This window comes from Bison bison, unplaced genomic scaffold, assembly GCF_000754665.1.
Source record: "Bison bison bison isolate TAMUID 2011002044 unplaced genomic scaffold, Bison_UMD1.0 scf7180017864471, whole genome shotgun sequence".
NCBI lineage: Eukaryota > Metazoa > Chordata > Mammalia > Artiodactyla > Bovidae > Bison > Bison bison.
The window spans coordinates 29,756,959-29,775,061 of record NW_011495032.1 but is presented as its reverse complement, the minus strand read 5'-3'; positions in this window follow the sequence as shown (position 1 = coordinate 29,775,061).

Below are 18,103 nucleotides of genomic sequence, written 5' to 3'. Positions count from 1 at the left end.
TGGCATCACTGACTTGATGGACGTGAGTCTGAGTGAACTCTGGGAGTTGGTGATGGACAGGGAGGCCTGGTGTGCTGCGATTCATGGGGTTGCAAAGAGTCGGACACAACTGAGCGACTGAACTGAACTTAACTGAACTGAACTTACAAATAAGGGAATAAACGAAGAGCTTGGGAAACTATTCTGAAACAAAAATCTTGTGTGTGTGTGTGTGTGTGTGTGTGTGTGTGTTCGGTGAAATGCCCACAGACCAGCAAAGGACAAACACAACACCTACTGGGAGTTGTGGATGTGGCTGCTGACCCTGGAAATGTGGACATAGAGGAATGCAAAACATTAAATAATCAATCTGCAAACACCCAGAGGATCTTAGGCTGCTGGATAATAGCCAACAGTTTAGTGATGGGGAGATAGTGTCAGAACAATCTAATTTCCTTTAAGACAGAGGGACTTTCATCAAAATCATTTATTAAGTGTCTGCACACAGCCAGGAGAAGCCTGTCAGAGGTGGAGGGGCTTGTAGTCAGCTGTGAAGCATCAGATTTAATACATGTTTTGACTTCAGCTAAAATCTGATTTTGCTCCTCTGATAATTTCCTTTCACAGGGCAAACAAATATGAGCTCCTTACAGTAGAAGGTGGTAGCAGAATAGTTACAGGTTTAAGCCCAATATAATTACTAAAGCCTTTAAAAGTTGAAAAAGGAAAAAACCCCTCATTATTAAAGGTGAAATAATTTTAAAGGTGAAAAAGGATGCCCTTTTTCCCAGGTCACATGAGGTTAACTTTTCAGCACTCTGCCTCCTAACACCTGACTGTCACAGAAATCAGAATTGCACTGGGATTAGCAGGTACGTCCTTGTTGGTTCAGTTGGAATGATTACTGAATGCCCTCCTTGAGAGAGGGTCCAAATGAACTACCAGAAGTATAAACTTTGATCCTAATTCACACATAAGAATCCAGGGCAGAGTTGGAGCCAAAAAGTAATATCCCTTCAGGGGTCAAGAAGTCATGTGGACTTTCCCAGATATCAGCGCCAGGTACTCTAACCTTGACTTTTAGAAACAGACAGCATTTGGGGTCAAGCTGACAGACTCAGTCTAGCATCCAGCCATACAGACCTTGCATGTGTATGAATTGAATACAAAGCAGCTGAAAAATTCCACAACAATAAATGCTTTTAGAATCTTAAAGGCAAGATTCTGGAGAAATGAGCCACTTAAACATAGTTAAGGTGATACCCATAACATATGACTTGGGGATACCCAGCTGTTGGGATGAGCAGTCCCACCTGCCAGTGAGAAATCCACACTGGAGAAGTCGGCAGTGGTGCTGGGGTCCTGGGCTCAGCCGCAGCATCCTACCCTATAAAGAAATCTCAGTTTGGGGGATGTTGAGAAAAATCTTTGTGTCTGTCCACAGAGGGATATGGTAGGGGCAGCATGGTTACCAGGCGATGCCAAGTGCAAAATCAAGTGGATTTAACATTCCATCATGTACTCAGTCTGAGAAGGCAATGGCACCCCACTCCAGTACTCTTGCCTGGAAAATCCCATGGACGGAGGAGCCTGGTGGGCTGCAGTCCATGGGGTCACTAAGAGTCGGACACGACTGAGCAACTTCACTTTCACTTTTCACTTTCATGCATTGGAGAAGGAAATGGCAACCCACTCCAGTGTTCTTGCCTGGAGAATCCCAGGGACGGGGGAGCCTGGTGGGCTGCCGTCTATGGGGTCACACAGAGTTGGACACGACTGAAGCAACTTAGCATAGCATAGCATAGTATGTAGTCAGTGTTTGAATTTATTTGTGGTTGGGTACAGGACTAGGGGCTGGCATACAGTGCAAACAAGACAAATGCCATCTCTGTTGCCATGAAGCTTAGAGTTTCCAGAGAATCTATATCGACTAACCTGATACATCATTATATTTCCAGGCCTGTGGGGGTTTGGGGTATAGCTGAATGTAGGAGAATAGGGATTAGGAGGGGTGTGGGGTAGTTGATATTAATAATCTCAGTTAATCGAGTGGCAGAAGCCCACAGAGACAGAGTCCAGAAAATAGTTTTACAATCCATTTTATGTTCTGGGATGTGTTATTACCCTGAAAAGGGAAAAAGGTCTTTGAATGTTTGCCACATCCAAGATTGCAGGAAGGTCCCAGTCCTCCGTCTGAGTCAGGAGCATTCAACACTACTGACCACATCCTCTTCTTGCCCATTCTACCCTCTATGTTTTGGTAATACTGTATGTACCTCCTCTTGGCCCCTTCCTTTACTGGTTGGTCCTTCTCAGTATCCCTTGCTGGCTTCTTCTCCGTTGCTCAACCTGTGAATGTTGGCATGTCCCAGGCCTCTGTCTCTTTTAATCACTGTCCTCAGGTGACATCATGCACCCCAAGTCTAATATCTGCAGGCCTCAAGGCACTCCTCCAGGGCTGACACCTCCTCAGGACTCCAGGCCCACATGGCTCTCACATATTTGGCCTCTTCACTGTCCTAATAGACGTCTCAGACTCAAGTTGGCCAGCCCTCAAGCCTTCCCTTCTCTAACCTCTTGCATTTCAGCTCATCTAATTGCTGAACAAAGATCTAGGCATTACCCTTGATTCTTCTCTTTCCTTTATCTCCCACATCCAATCCATCCCAAGTCCTGTCACTTCTTCCCCTAAAACATACTCCTCTTAATCTCCATTACTATAGCCCTGGCTCAGGCTAAATTATTGCAGGAGCTTCTTAACTGATTCCCTTCTTCCACTTTGCCCCTTAATAACCACTCTATGCCCATCAGCCAGAGGGATTCATTTAAACATTAATCAAATTATGTTACTCTTTCTTGAGTTAAAAAACGATGATAGCTTGCTTAGTACATTTAGTATAAAATCCAAATTCTTTTTCCTGGCTTAAAAGTTATATGTGTTCTTTGCACCCACTACCTCCCCTTTCCTACCATGCTCTAGATGCATAGTCTTCTTGCTATTCCCTAGACAACCTGTATTCTAGACTCAAGATTCTGCAACTGCTCTTCCCTCTGCATAGACTGTTGTTCCCCCATCTTCTCATGACTCACTCTATACTGATTTTCAGATCTCAGTCTAAATGTTTTGGCAAGGAGACTCCCTTGACCATAAACCTAAGGTAACCATACAGTTACTGTTTATCGTATACCCTTTCAAAATGGCCTATGTATTGCTTACTACTAGCTGATATATCGGAGAAGGCAATGGCACTCCACTCCATTAACTCTTGCCTGGAAAATCCCATGGATGGAGGAGCCTGGTAGGCTGCAGTCCATGGGGTCGCTAAGAGTTGGGCACAACTGAGCGACTTCACTTTTACTTTTTACTTTCATGCATTGGAGAAGGAAATGGCAACCCACTCCAGTATTTTTTCCTGGAGAATCCCAGGGACAGAGGAGTCTGGTGGGCTGCCATCTATGGGGTCGCACAGAGTCGGACATGACTGAAGCAACTTAGCAGTAGCAGCAGCATCTGATATATATATATACATATATATATATATATATTTTTTTTTTTTTTTTTCTGGATGAAGGAGATTTTCATGGGCTCCAAAATCACTGCAGATGATGACTACAGCCATGGAATTAAAAGACACTTGCTCCTTGGAAGAAAACCTATGACAATCCTAGACAGAGTACTAAAAAGCAGAAACATTACTTTGCCAACAAAGGTCCATATAGTCAAAGCTATGGTTTTTCCAGTAGTCATGGATGGATGTGAGAGTTGTACCACAAAGAAAGCTGAGCACCAAACAACTGATGCTTTCAAACTGCAGTGCTGGAGAAGACTCTTGAGAGTCCCTTGGACTACAAGGAGATCAAACCAGTCAATCCTAAAGGAAATCAGTCCTGAATATTCATTGGAAGGACTGATGCTGAAGCTGAAACGCCAATACTTTGGCCACCTGATGGCAAAGAGCCGACTCATTGGAAAAGACCCTGATGCTGGGAAAGATTGAAGGCAGGAGAAGGGGACCACAGAGGATGAGATGGTTGGATGGCATCACCATCTCAATGGACAAGAGTTTGAGAAAGCTCCAAGACGGTGATGGACAGGGAATCCTGGCATGCTATAGTCCACGGAATCATGAAGAGTCAGACAAGACTGAGCAACTGAACAACAACAACAAAGCTAATATTTTTACTTATTCGCTCACTTATTTATAGTCTGTCCTCACCCATTGGAACGCAAACTCTAAGCGAGCAGGGACATTGTGTCCCCAGAACTTGGAGTGATACCTGATTTCTATAGGAGTTCAACCAAAATCTGTAGAATAAATGCGTATGTAAATACCTGAAGGGTAGAGTTACTCCATCCTGTCATGCATGTGCCTTCTCCCTTAAATGATTAAATGCACAAGTTGCTATATAAGAAATCACCCCATAACATAGTGACTTAAAACAACAAGCAGTTACTATGGCTCAAAAGTCTATAGGTCAGCTGTGTAGCTCGCTAACTAGGGCCAAGTTTGGCCAAGTTTGTTTGGCTCACTCATGCATCTGTGGTTGGCCAAGGGCTGCTTGGTTCAGGAAGGTCTTACTTTCTTACAAGCCTGGGAGTTGTTTGTCAACATGGATCACAGTAGGACTGGGCTGTGCATCTCTTTTGTTCGGCAGTCCCAGCTTGTTCACATGATCAGAGTTCAGGAGAGAGCAGAAGTGCTCAAGGCTTCTTCAGGCTGAGGCTTAGAACTGGCACATCATCACTTACCCCTCATTCTGTTGGTCGAAGTGAATCATAAAGCCAGTTCAGACTTCAAGGGAGGGGAAATTAACTCCACTTATCAACAGGAGGAAATGAAAAAATCTCATTACAAAGGTGTGACCACAGGGAGAGGGAAAGGAGTAGGGGCATTTTTGCAATCCCTCTATCACATTGAGGGTGACAACAAAAGGGGTCACTGCTCATGGCTACCAGTCTCTTCCCAGAGAAGCACATAAAGAGCTTGTAATGAGGCCCAGAAATGCCTTTCTATCTGTCTATCAGCATAGATGTCACAAGATTCAGCATGTTCTTGGTTGCACAGTGGTGGTGACAGGGGTGGCAGGAACTAGCCCCGGGATACCCCACAGTCTGCACAGCTGTGAAGACTCCTCTGTGGCCAGTGGGAGCCTCAGGATCGCCATCCTCCCTGGTTTTCCTTCACGCTCAAGGGACTAGCACCTAATTCCATGTGGCCCTCCGGGCAAGGCTCAGTGAGGTGCTAATATCTTAGGAACCCACCTCAGAAGGTGGTAAGCATCAGGGGTGCTTTAATGCCAGACAGCTCTCAACTTGCAGGCATCTGGTGGAACACAATGTTAAATCAATGGGCTCTTCTTTGTTTTGGGGAATAGAACTCAAATGACTGAGAATGGAAAAGCCTTGACACAGGTGTCTTAAGGGAACTCCTTAAAAAGTGAGGAAAACAGCATGTTCGGCCTTGTCCATGCCTTCTGTGCTGAGTATGTCTGCATCCCGAGCCAGTCAAGGCTAAAGCCAAAAGAGGAAGCACTTGTTCTAACAGATATGTTCTTGCATCTTTCCAAAAAAACACATATGCCGTCCTCAGTATTTAAACATTATTCCTGATGCCTAGATGAGCTGAAGCTTGTCACTGGGTCACAGAATTGAAAAACTAACTCAAAGGGGATTCACAACTTGTTTTAGATCTCTCACCGAGTGGAAAAGGCTCCCCTGACGTGACTCCCTGTCTGATTCTCCTCTCCCTTCCCAGATGCCAGGTCAGGTTTAAGTTCTTTCTCCAGACTCAGAGGCAGACGCCTGTGTTAGACTTGAACATACTGATTTCACGAAGGTGAGAGTGGATGCAGTGAGTCAGCTTGACAAATCTTTAGATTAGTTGAATGTCCTTTGGTATCACTTGAACTGAATGTTTCCTGTCCCCAACCATTCCACTCGACCATTTATCTCCCCAGCATGGAATATTCAAATTCTTTCTAAATTTCATGTATTAAAAAAATACTTCTAGACCATGGTTACATGATATCTCCACTGGGAGCCCTGTTCCTTTCCCTACCCTGAGCAAGCCAGATATAAAACATTGAAATGGCTTGGCAGTTGGACTGAGGTCTCTCTCTGTGCCTACTTAACTGTGGAGTCGACCAGACTTTGGGACTCTCTTGTAATCAGGCAGAGAAAGAAAAAAAAAAAAAATCAGTGACTCGTTTCATTGTATTTGAAACTTCTCATGCTTCCCACAGACACATTCCTGAAGGCACCAGTCGTAGATACAAAGCTCCGTGGGGTCAGAGTTGGATCCCACTGGACTCTTTGGGCCTTGTAGGGGAAGCAGCGGAGATTCATGACTCATGGTTCTCCAGCCCAGCCCGGGGGACTTGCCCAACTTCACCACAGAAGGAAATAGATCATAAGCTTGGAGAGCCAGGGAGGAAACCAGAGGCATGTCTGGGATGATTAGAAACATGAAAAGATCCCCGTGTTTGTCATCCTCTAGGCTGGAGGTGGACAGAGAACAATAAAGACAGCATTTGATTGTAAATGCCAAGGCTCATACTGGATATAGGTGTAAAGACTTCCAGGCACCTTGGCTAGAGCAGGGGAAGGCCTTGATAGGAGAGGTGGCTGTCACGAGGGGGTGAAGGGCCTGTGTGGATGTGGTGGTTACGAACTGCTTCCTGTTTCTCTGCACAGGAAGAGATCACTTCTCTGTAACCATGAAGGTGCCGATGCTTGATGGTGCCCATGTTACTGGTTCCTGATTGCTAGATCAGAGACAAGGTACTTGGACTGGTTCTGGCAGATCAGGCATATCCTTACGTCCTTAAAAAGGATCGAGGATATTTGATGCTCTGTTGTAACTAACATATTCCCAAGCTTTACTAGCAGGTGAGCAAGAAGAAGGTCCCACTCCCTTTGGTACTCACATCACCACTAACTCCATCAAAGTGTGTAAGGCTTTTCTCCATCCCCTCACCCTTTCATCAAAATATATCCCTGAGCTGAAATGGAAGCATTCAGGTATCTGCCACCAGCTTCAGCCAGAACCATGACTTCCCTTGGATTTTGGGGCTTGCTACTGGGTCTGGTTCACACTTCAGGCTCTTTCCCTCATGGTGGGGCTTTCTCAGGTGACTTGTATTTCCTCCATGCAAACTTAGGTTGCCTCCCCTTCTCCCTTCCTTCCTGTTCTGTTAGATGTGTCCATATGTTTGAACCCCAGAAATTGTGCATTCCCTTGGGGTCCCCACAAGCCCCAAGTAAAGGAGTCAAAGTAGGTAAGAGCAGAGGGAGAGGTTTTGCCTAGCTGTTTCTGCCAGCCTCATTCCAGTCAACCGAGACCTTGATAAGTGCTGCCATTTCTGGTAGGTGGATTGTATATGGGCTCCCAGGATTTGAGTCACTGCATTCACAAGGCCATTTGGGTTGGCTCATTCAGGATACCAGCCACATGATATGTTCCACGGGGCAAGAGCTGTGTTGGCCAGGGGAAGTAATTCAAGACCTGGAAAGCCAGAGGAGGAGAAAGCCGAGGATCAGGTACCAGTGAGATTTTGTTGAAAGAGGAGTCTAAAGAGGATGACCTGGGACTCTCTGGTGGTCCAGTGGTTAAGACTCTGCACTTCCAAAGCAGGGGCCACGGGTTCCATCCCTGGCTGGGGAACTAAGATCCCACATGCCACATGGCATGGCCAGAACATTAAAAAAAAAAAAAATGAAGATAGCCTAAAAAGTGTTGTAGATTCAGTGTTCTAGAAGTGGTGCCTGCGTGCATGCTTAGTCATGTCCAACTCTTTGTGACCCCATGGACTGTAGCCTGCCAGACTCCTCTATCCATGGGGTTCTCCAGGCAAGAATACTGGAGTGAGTTGCCTTTTCCTATCCCAAGAAGTGGAGCCTAGATAGGATCAAAATCCAAGCATTGCCGAGATCATGCAATGGTGTTTGAGGGTGATTGTCCTAAACACCTGTAATGGTTTACAACTCACCTGAACAGGCCAGATTGTGCCTGTTCTGCCAATGGCCCAGGCTGGCTTACAGGGACAGAGAAGGTATCTCATGTCCCAGACAGGAGTTATCCAGTAGTTAGACTCCTCCTTGTACTTAGAGGATTATTTATGAACATAAAGATACCCAAGGGCTTCCTTGATGGATCAGATGGTAAAGAATCTGCCTACAATGCAGGAGACCTGGGTTCGATCCCTGGGTCGGGAGATCCCCTGGAGAAGGGAATGTCTACCCATGCCAGTATTTTTACCTGGGAAATCCCATAGACAGGGGAACCTGGCAGGCTACAGTTCATGGGGTGGCAAAGAGTTGGACGAGACTGACTAATGCACAGACACACACATAAAGATACCCAATGAGTATAATTCCTTTGTAGTGATGGGATTAACATCTCAACAGTCTTCTAACTGGTTTGGAAATTGGGAATGTTCTATGGAAATTGGCTTCTTTTGAATTTCAGCTACATGCACAGTGGATTCCCCTCCCCACCCCCCCACCCCTCCATAAGTGGAGGTATATGGCAATCTGGGTGTTCTTTTACTGAAGTAAAGATAATAGCTTCTTCATTTCCTCAAGTTTCATTATCCTTTCCACAAAGAGAGTTGCTCTATATTCTGCTTGTCTTTTTCTATTGTCATCCACTGGGGCCTATGACAATCTCGTTAGTATCACCCTCAGCTCTCTTCTCACAACACCTGTTGTGTGTGACCACATGGCTGCTCAGGAGAGACATGATAGTGGCAACTCTGTACTTTAGGGGCCAAGGTGTGATTTGGGAAGCCTGTGAATTACAAGCTGAAGGTCATTATCTCTGTTTCTAGCTCTACAACTGAGCAGCAGCATCACAACTAACCAACGAATTAATTATTAATTTAGTCCCTTTATTAGAACCTACTGTGCCCCCATCACCTTCCTTGACCTCATGGACTATTAGATATGGTGAAAATGAAAGTGTTAGTTTTTAATCATGTCTGAGTCTTTGCAACCCCATGGGGTGTAGCCTGCCAGGCTCCTCTGCCCATGGAATTCTCCAGGCAAGAATACTGGAGTGGGTCGTCATTCCCTTCTCCAGGGGATCTTCCCAACCCAGGGATCAAACCCAGGTCTCACTCATTGCAAACAGATTCTTTACCTTCTGAGCCACCAGGGAAGTCCATTAAACACGGTGCTTGTCCTCAAACTGCTTAAATGCCAATTGGAGATGCAGAGATTACAACCATGACACAATTAGCAAGTGCTCAACAGCTCGACAACCCTGGACAAGGAAGAGGGAAAGTGTGGTGTGGCCTGGTGTGAGAAAGCAGCTTCAGGAATGAGGTGGGACGAGAGGTAGAAGGAGCTCAAGTTCCAGCAGTTCTTCTGCCCCTACATCTAGGAGAGGGAAACTGAAGATGGTATTGCACATATCCGGGCCAGTGTAGGGTACCAGTGACACTGATAAGGTTACTAAAGGGCTCTGACCACCAGTTCTGGGACTGGGGAGGGAAAGCAAGATGTCTGGACACTTGCAAGACTTTGAGAGTGACCTTCAACTTGGAGATCAGTCGATAAAAGAATCTGCCTGCAACGCAGGAGACCCAGGTTCAATTCCTGGGTTGAGAAGATCCTCTGCAGAAGGAAATGGCAACCCACTCCAGTATTCTTGCCTGGACAATCCCATGGATGGAGGAGTCTGGCAGCTACAGTCTTTGGGGTCACAAGAGTTGGACATGACTTAGTGACTAAACTGCTACTACTTGAACTTAATGTTCTAGGTGCTGCTATGGCCTCAGCCTGGTCCCAGCATCCCATACCCATGCTCTCTCTATTTCATTCTCTACCCATAACTTCTGTCTTTTAATTAGTATTATTTTACTACCTCCTGGCTGTTTCTCTCCATTTTTTTCTCTTCTGTTCTTTTCTTTTCCCTTTTTAATCAGTCTGTCTCCAATCCCCACCCCCCACCCCCAGTGACAGGTTCAAGTCTTGCTAATTCTAATGTAGGCTGGTGTTCAGGGGTCATGGGGGTGGGTGCAAGCAGTGACAGTGACCTGCTTTAGCATTAGTATTTTTGATACTGTAATAACAATAATATGGGTACGTATGACAACTCGTAAGTCTGGATTTAGTTTCTAAGAAAGCCTCAGTTATTTTTATGTAAGAACTCCTATGTGAAGAAACAAGATAACTAACTTCCATGGAAAAATTAACTTCAATGAAAGGCCATTAATAAGTTTGATATTCTTGGCCAACTAATGCTGCCGAACATCTTCCTTTTGGACTATAAATTTCTTGCTTATCTGCCTTGTTCTCCACTGACCCTTCTCCACTTCATCTCCAGCACCTAGAGTAGGGCTAGGTACCCATTAGGAGCTCGATACATATTTGTGAAATAAGTCAATGTAGAGTTTTAGGAGTTGAAAGGGTGTTTTCAAATTAGGGAAAGGCTGAGGCATAAAAACATCTCAGAAATGAGGCAAAATTATGTAATGAATTGGAGATTAAGTCTGAAGTTAGAAGTCGTGATCTAGGTCAAAATCCTCGATGACAGTCGGCACGTAAATCCAGTTTCATCATGTCACCGCAGACCTCAGTACCTTCGTCTGTGAAATGAATGAAACAATCTGGAAGGTCTTTCTGCCTGAAAAATTCCTCCATTTCTTTTCCAATGTGAGGTTTGTGTGGTCCCATTGGAAATGGCTCCATTTGGTTTTGATTTTAAATTTGTAGCCTCTCTTCCCACTTCCATCTCCAGTTGGTGCCTGGACAGCTCTTTGATCACAGTCTCGGAGAACTGAGCAGCTGACATCAAACAAAGCCTTGCTCAGGAGCTTTGGGACTAGAAGGAAGTTTCTCATCCATGTTTTCAGTGTCAGCTTCTGTTTGTTCCTTTTGTTCTGTCTTATTATCAGTTACAAACATTTAATATATGGATTGTTTCTTCGGCTCCTGCGTAACTGCTTTCGCAGGCATAATGACTTGTAAAATAAGGAAAATCAGCTGGGCAGCTGAGATTACGAGGCCTGAGAATCAGAGTCCACATGGTCCACAGAAAAAATGTACATTATAGTCCTATCCCCACCCTTCTTTCTCCTGATTTCCTCTAGGAAAGTACTTGGAATTTCTTGGCACAGTCCAGGTATTCCATGGACTTCCTTTTCCTCAGAAGGAGGAAGCGATCTTTAGATGCCATGGTCTGATTCTGTATAAAGAGCTGGAACAATCTTGGAGGCCTTCGCTTTTCCTGCTAAATGTTCATTTTGTTAATTCCACTTGGTCAGGTTCTCCCCTCCGTTTTGGTGGTTGCATTGACTTCAAGTAGCTATTAAATAGAAATGGTGATAAGAATGGTGGCAGCAAAGACATAGACAGGGGTATGTGGGAGGCTGTTCTCTGACAAGGAACAGAACATAAACCTGATATTGAGACCATCGACTCAGTGGTGAGCATGAGCAATGGCAGCAGTGGGCAACTGCTGGAGATAATCTGGGAAGGTCTTCATCTTTTAGAATGGGGGTTGCAAATTCACAGCCTGGGAATCAGATTCAGCCATAAACACAGCAGTTTAGACAGAAAAATGTTTGAAAATGCTTTTGCTAGGTAAAGCCTTAGAAAGGTCCACGTTTCTCATCACTCCCTGTTGTCTTATCCTGGACCCATAACACACTTGTGCAAATCTCCTGTCCTCTTTTTTTGCAGTTTACTTGAACAATCCATATGTACAGAACAAACTCCTGTATGGATATCCTCCCACCAAAAGAAGACCCCCACCACCAGCTCATCACCAGCTCCCTTATTCTTCATCTTGGCTTTGCCCAGACTAGTTTAGGTCATCATCAAGAAGTTTGAGGATCGTGTCTGCCAACAATAACTACAAAAATTATCATCCCAGTTGACTACTAGAAGTCAGCTGACTCCTTGTTTCAGAGGCTCTCCTTCTACTTTTCCCTGCCGTGCTAGATATGTGACAAGCCAAGCTTTCTCTGTGTCAATCTCCGCCATGCTGAGCTCTGTTGGAAGCCTCTGGGAGCTCGGTGTGCAAAAGAGATAAGCCAGGGGCATGGTGCTTGTTTAACGGTTCTCTCTGTAGTGTCCTTGTATCCTTCGCTCCTATTTTTCTTGCCCATTTCCTTGGCCTTTCATCATACATTCTCTGTGTTGTTTCTATATCACTCTTGGCAGGATGGCCCCCTATATTCTTTTATTAGCTTGCCTCTGCAAGGAAAATGATGCTATACTATTTGACGGTATTTTTTCTGTGAGCTCTTGGACACTCGTATTTACTGGACTCTCACTTTTTAAAACCTTTACATACCATTCTTGTGCCCCTTCCAAGAAGCTGTATTCTTTTTTTCTGGCACACAGTTCATCATCTTACTGAGTTTTATAGCTACCCTGATGTCAGAGATCGACCCCTGATGTGGTACCACCTCCTCTTAACTCCTGTGTGAGAATGTGGAACCCTAAATACAGAAAAGTTTCTTCTTTTTAAATTTTGGTCATGCCCACGGTATGTGGGATCTAAGTTCCCCAACTAAGGATAGAACTCTGGCCCCCTGAAGTGGAAGTATGGAGTCTTAACCACTGGATCACTAGGGAAGTCCTGAGAAGTTTCATCAAAAAGCCATTTGATATCACAGAAGGGATTTCTGAAGTGACTGGGTAGGACATTGGATTTCAAGACCTTTCAATCTACTATCTTTTGGGAAAAAAAAAAACAAACTGTTTTTAATGCAATAAGTTGATTGGAGGAATATTCTCAGGATATTATTGTTTAGGGAGTGAATAAAACAGGATTGAACAGGGGGAAATGTTAAACTGCAATGCAGTCACAGCTTTTTTCTACCATTTTTTTAGGGTAGTCTGGACCTGGAATAGAATTATCAGAGATATCTTAAATCAGGGCAAGGGGCCCAGGTCTATATACTCCACATGGACCAGTAGAGTGAGGCAGAGTGCCCCCAGGAATGTGGCATGACCTTGGTCATATTCCAGCCTTTAGATTCAGAAGATGTGCTAAGGATGCATTTGGCCACTTGTACAGAGGGGTCTGCAGAGATACCCACTTTGCACACGCAAAGCCCTCAGGATCTGATGCCTAAGATTTTCTATGATTGTTGCCTTGAAAATATTGTCTGTTGATGATACTGGTGACCACACTTGTTAGTTACAGGGCATTTGTCCCAGCTAGAAGTGAGGGGACAAAGGAAAACACAGCACGCTGGCAGGTAAGACTGGACTCCAGACAGGATGACAGGGGCTGGCTGGGGGTGGGGTATGAAGGAGACCTCTCCTCACAATACATCTCTCAGAATGGAATCTGTTCAATTTTTAATTTTCTGCCTTGGGCATGAAACATGCCTCGTTTTATCTTTAGCTGCTGCTGGGGAAGTCTAAGTATTTTTTCAGCTTACCTTTTCCAATCTTTCAGGCTTTTCACTCTGGGGTGCCTTGCTTGTGGTTTTAACCTTTTATCTTTCTTTGTGATGGTTGTTTTGAGTTTACAACTAATCAAATATTCCACGGGTTCCCTGGGGTTTGACTGGTCAGCGAGGAGCCAGAGACAATTCAAAGCTCATTTCCCACTTGCCAGACTCGTGGAGTGACTTGAGGAAAAGAGGGAACTCCTAACACATGGAGTGTGAATTGTGTGTATAAGCAACTTGAAACCCAGGCAACCTTCAGCTCAGGGTTTCCTGTTAATCAGCTGGGCTTTCTGGCATAGCGATGAGCAAGTGGCATTAATGAGGTAGGCATAGATAATGCCAGGGGGGGCTTGGACTGTGAGAAGGAGGCGGGCAGGGCAGTGGCAGAGAAACAATAAATGAGGAACTTATTTTATTCCCCCACCTTTTTTTTTACGGTAGCAACTTTTTGGCTGATTAAAGGACTTTTCAGGGTTCCAGGAGGAAAGTGTCTTTTGTAGTACACACTAGAATGTCAGTTCTCATTATGAAGCCCTAGCTGTTCAAATGGTATCTGAATCTCCCCAAGGCCTCCTTGGGGAGGCTGGAGGCAGAAATTTCAAGGAGCTTATGCCAATTATTTTCTTTCTATCTACATATTGATGGCTGGCCCAGAGTAATCATGTGAGTCAGGTGTGATGAACACTTTTTCCTTTATTTCATTCATGGCTTTTAAGACAGATAAGATTTCTTTTCAAGACTCTTTTTTTCTTTAGCCTCTGGAATTGCTGCTTTTGTTCTCTACTTGAGAATGACATGGCAAACTGGGAAGAGAGTGACCCAGGGTTTTGGGTTTTTTATTTTTATTTTTTCAATTATTTGGTCCTTTTTCACACTGATTACCAGAGTTAGAAGAGGACACATAACATAAACATATTCAGAGGCCTCAGTGGTGGGAGCAGGTGTAGAGCTCTGGGCTTCATTGTTTAAAAAGTCTATAATTTAGGGTCCTTTTATTGTAAGTTACACATATTAACCTGGCAACTCACAAGGGAAAAAAAGCAATTAATTGAAGGATATGTAGTAGTCATTTAGTAAAAGCCAAAGCTGAAGACCAAGTGTCAGAAAATACTAGAACCAGAGGATTTGAGCTTCCCTGGTGACTCAGATGGTAAAGAATCTGCCTGCAATGGAGGAGACCTGGGTTCAGTCCCTGGGTTAGGGAGATCCCCTGGAGAAGGGAATGGCAACCCACTCCAGTATTCTTGCCTGGAGAATTACATGGACAGAGGAGCCTGGTGGGCTACAGTTCATGGGGTCACAGAGAGTCAGGCATGATAGAAGCAGCTCACATTTTCTCTTTCACTTTCAAAGAATTAGGTAGCATGAAGCAGTGGACAGTCTCTTTAGGGGAATACCAGTGTTTTGAGTTGTCTTCAAATTATGTCCTTGTTCTTTTCAAGATAAAAATTCCCAAGAGAATCTGCTTTACCCATCTTGGGCCTCATGTCAACCTCGTAGCTAGATAAGGGTGAGGAGCTTTAACTGATAGTCCTTCTGAAAACTGTTAAGAGGGAATATTACAAAATGTAGCAGAAGAAGGGTGACAAAGCTCTGGACAGGCTAAATCATGTGATGGATACCCATCATGAGCTGAAAGTTGCCTGATTGCCCTAGAAAGGGATGCCCAGTGCCCTCATCTTATACTGATTCTTGTCATTATTACAAAGTGGCAGAAGAGCCTGCTATGGGACTGAGTATTTATGCCCTTCCCAAATTCATACGTAGAAGCCCTAATCCCCAGTGTGATGGTTCTGGGCAGTTGAGGTCTCTGGGAAGTAATTATTGATAGATTAAATCATGAGGGTAGGGCCCTCATGATGGGATTAATATCCTTATAAAATGAGGATCAGAAATGAGATCTCTTTCTCTCCATGTGTACACATCAAAGAAAGGCCATATGAGGACACAACAAGAAGGCCATCTGAAAACCAGGAAGAGGACTCACAACAGACATCAAATCTGCTAGTATCTTTATCTTGGACTCCATAGCCTCCTTGGAAGAGTCTTTGGACTCTCCTAGAATTGTGAGAAATAAGTGTCCGTTGTTTAAGCCACTCAGGCTGTATTTTATCATAGCAGTTGGGACTGAGGTTCTTTCTCCTTTTCTCAAAGCAGCCAGATGGACTCCGTGGTGCCACCTTGGAGGGAGGGAAGATGAACCATACTTATCCTTCTGCATAGAAAACTGATCACCAAGAAGAATCAGGTTTAGCAGATTCTATCCCAGCTGAGAGGACAGGCTAGCATACAATGTTGGCAAAAATGATATCTTCTCAGCCTTGGAAGACTTTCCTTGAGCTACTAGAAATGCCAGAGAGGAAGGTGATGACTCTTTACAAACCCCTGTTTCTCAGGCCCTCTGATCACAGTCATTCTCTTCAGTTGATCACACAGGCTTCTATCAAGTCTTAGCAGGCCTCATGTGTATTATTTATTTGATTAAAAAAATTGTGTCATTTGCTTTTAAGGAGCCTCTGGGAATGAGCATAATTAAGCATAGATTAAAATGTCTGAAAGACTGAAAACCACTATAATAATATGGTGAAATGAACATAAGAAGCTTGAAAACATCCTTACATTGTCATTCCATCAAAGCATCCCAATTTGCAATGATACCCTTAAAACTGATTCTCACTGGAAATGATCAAATTGACATTTCAGCTGCTTGAACACAAGCAGTGATTCTACAAATTTGGGAAGATTAATTTGGAAAAGAGTTCATCTGTACCATCAAAGGAAGCACAAAGGGCATCAGTCAGATTTGATGGAAGAGAAGAAAGAGAAGGAAGAGGAGAAACAGGAAAAGAAGAGGAAGGAGGAGGTGCAGGAAGAAGAGGAGAAGGACCCACTGAGACACCTTAGCAAACACCGCAAAATTAGCTGGAGATTGCATACCAATATCCGAACACTTTCTATGAGCTGGGCCATGTTCCAGGTAACACTTGCTATGAGCTGGGCCATGTTCTAAGTAAGATGGACAGACTGTAGAGTGTGGAGAGATTTTGAACAAACAATTCTTACCTACATAGGAAACACACAATATATAGGATGGGAAGTTGAGTGAAGAGAAAAATGCAGCCCTGTGATGCTCTGGGGAGAGATTTTCCCTGCAGAAAGGAGTAGTGAGGGCAAAGGCCAGGAAATGAGGCAGAATGCCTGTGCGGGCCAGGTCACCGCAGTCCTATCTGATTCTTTGCGACTCAATGGACTGTAGCCCACCAGGCTCCTCTGTCCATGGGATTCTCCAGGCAAGAATACTGGAGTGGGTTGCCATGCCCTCCTCCAGGGGATCTTTCAGACCCAGCTATTGAACCCATATCTTACATCTCCTGCATTAGCAGGTGGGTTCTTTACCACTAGCGCCACCTGGAAAGAGGCAGAGTGGTGGCCAGGTTATCTTTCCTGGAGTGTCCTTGGGGAGGGGAGTAGATGTGTGAGTCAGGGTGGACAGTGACCAACACTGAGAACAGGATGTCCTTCACACCCTTTCTGAAGGGCTGCTTCTAGGTACCTCGAATAGTAGGTGCTTTGGGTGGCAAGTAATAGAATCCCTAACTATTGGTAGATACAAATATAAGGCTTAAAGTTTTTTTTTTTTTTTTAATCAAACAATACATCAGAAAGTTGGCAGCTTAAGGCTGGTGCAGTGGCTCAATGGCATTTTCAAGTTCCTGGCACTTTTCTTCCCTTGTTTCTATCTTCCATATGTTAGAGGTGAATTCCCTCATGGCTGCAAGATAGATGCCACAGCACTAGGCTCTGTGTCCTCACGTAGCAGCAGAACCAGCAAGAAGGAGGATGCAAGCAAAACCATTTTCCTGTGGAGAGTTCTCCTCTCTGAGAAGAAAATCTTCCCCGGAATCCACCCATAGATTTCCCCACACACTTGCCTTAACAGGACTGACTGGGTGGGCAGCCTAGACTTGGAAGGTGAAGAGGGACAGGAAGGTTGCTAGGGTGCTAGAGAGGACACCGTGACCAAGTATCCTGAGTGTAAGATGGAGAGCCAGGAAAAGCATGATGAGAGGATGGTGTTAGCAGGGCGGAGGTGCAGAGTCCAGACTGGGGGTAACGGGAGCAGATTCTTTGGGTCCATGTCCCAACATGACCACTGACTAGCCATGGACCACCCTCTACCTCACCATCTGTACCATTGGGGGTGTTACAGTACCTGTCTTATAGGATTTTGAGATGGACAGACACTTGGTGTATGTAAATTCACTTAGTGTATTAAATTCACAGAACAATCCCCCATACAACATTTAGTCTCTAAAGATGACGTGATTTTATTGTTGCTCTCTACCTCTCGCCTCTCCCCATGTTGGATTATCCCACACTTATTTGCAAATCTTCACATTTGTTTTGGCATTCCCTGTGGCTCAGAAGGTAAAGAATCTGTCTGCAATGTGAGAGACCTGGGTTTGATCCCTTGGTCAGGAAGATCCTTGGAGAAGGGAATGGCTACCCACTCCAGTATTCTTGCCTGGAGAGTTCAGAGGAGCCTAGCAGGGTACAGTCCATGGGGTCGGGTTGCAAAGAGTCTGACACAACTGAGCGACTAACACTTTCACATTTGCTTTACAGATCACAGAGAAACTTCACTTGGGCTTCCTCCCTGGCTCTTGAGTTACACTACTCTCTCTCTTTTTAAAAAAATTTATTCATTTAT